Below are 1589 nucleotides of genomic sequence, written 5' to 3'. Positions count from 1 at the left end.
CTCAATTAATGAAGACAGGTAAATATTGCCCAACCAACGAATATCCTGCTAAAGCAACTGTGTTAAGGATCTATCTTTATTTCTTAGCATATGTATAAATGTGTGTGTGGTTGTGTATTGTTTGAATGATATATATATTCTCCAGTAAAAAGACATTATATTTAATTGAATACAGTCTCTGTGTCTGTTCTGGTGCTTACAGCAAAGGTGGGACTTCTGTATACATTGGTGTGAACCCTAATTTGCCTATTGCCAATTAATAATCATAACTTCCCCTAGGCTAATTAATAATTCAAGGCAATTTGGCTAACCGTTCCCCCGCCTCTCTGAGCCCCGGGGTGGTGGCCTTGGAATCCTAGGGGTAAATTCCACCTCTCGCATGTGATGGTTCCGCTCGGCCATCACACACGAGAGGTCATTCTGGCTCCCCCAGGTCTTGTTAGGGGCTCTTTAACACAATTCTGCAAAAACGTGCTTCTGGAGCACAGACCCTCATGGATCCTCAGTGTTCTTGCATTGGGTCACCATGAACTCATCATCAAAACACATATCATGTTCACAGGCACAGCTTGAACCACAAAAATCATGAATCCACAGCTTCATGGCAATACCATGGGCCCAAAAGATGGTTCTGAAGCTGTGTATGCATGACTTTTGCAGTGCAAGCTGTGCCAATGGACATGATATGTGATTTGATGCTGAGTTCATAGTGACCCAATGTAGAAGCACTAAGAATCCATGAGGATCCATGCTTCAGAACCATGTTTTGAAGCATGGTATTGCAACAAAGCCATGGATCCATGAATTCTGTGGTGGAAGTAGTGGCCATGGACATGATATGGGATTTAATGGTAAGTTTGGGGTGTCCCAACATAAAAACCTCAAGCATCTATGACAATCCATGCTCCAGAATGATGTTTTTGCTGAACGTTGCCACCACGAAGCTGTGGATCCATGAATTTTGCGGTTTAAACAGTTGGCATAGACATGTTATGTGATTTGATGGTGTGTTTGGAGTGACCCATTATGAAAACCTTGAGGATCCATGCTCCAGAACCACATTTTTGCAGAATGGTGTTGCCACGAAGCTGTGGATCTGTGATTTTTGTGGTTCAAGCAGTTGGCATGGACATGTTATTTGATTATATGATGTGTTTGGAGTGTCCCAGTACAAAACCCCCAAGGATCCGTGAGGGTCTGTGCTTCAGAACCATGTTTTTGCAGAATGGTGTTGCTACAAAGCTGTGGATCTATGATTTCTGTGGTTCAAGCTGTGCCTGTGGACATGATATGTGATTTGATGATGAGTTCATGGTGACCCAATGCAAGAACACTGAGGATCCATGAGAACCCGTGTTTCGGAACCATGTTTTTGCAGCATGGTGTTGCCACAAAGCTGTGGATATATGATTTTTGTGGTGCAAGCTGTTGCCATGGACATGTTATGTGATTAGATGGTGTGTTTGGGGTGCCCATTGCAAATACCCCGAGGATCCATGAGGATTCATGCTTCAGGACCCTGTTTTGGCTTTATGGTGTTGTTACGAAGCCGTGAATCCATGACTTCGTTGGCACAAGCTGTGGCCATG

This window comes from Gekko japonicus, unplaced genomic scaffold (assembly GCF_001447785.1).
Source record: "Gekko japonicus isolate JY-2015 unplaced genomic scaffold, Gekko_japonicus_V1.1 scaffold272, whole genome shotgun sequence".
Taxonomy (NCBI): Eukaryota; Metazoa; Chordata; class Lepidosauria; order Squamata; family Gekkonidae; genus Gekko; species Gekko japonicus.
Note: the sequence above shows the minus strand (reverse complement) of the source record.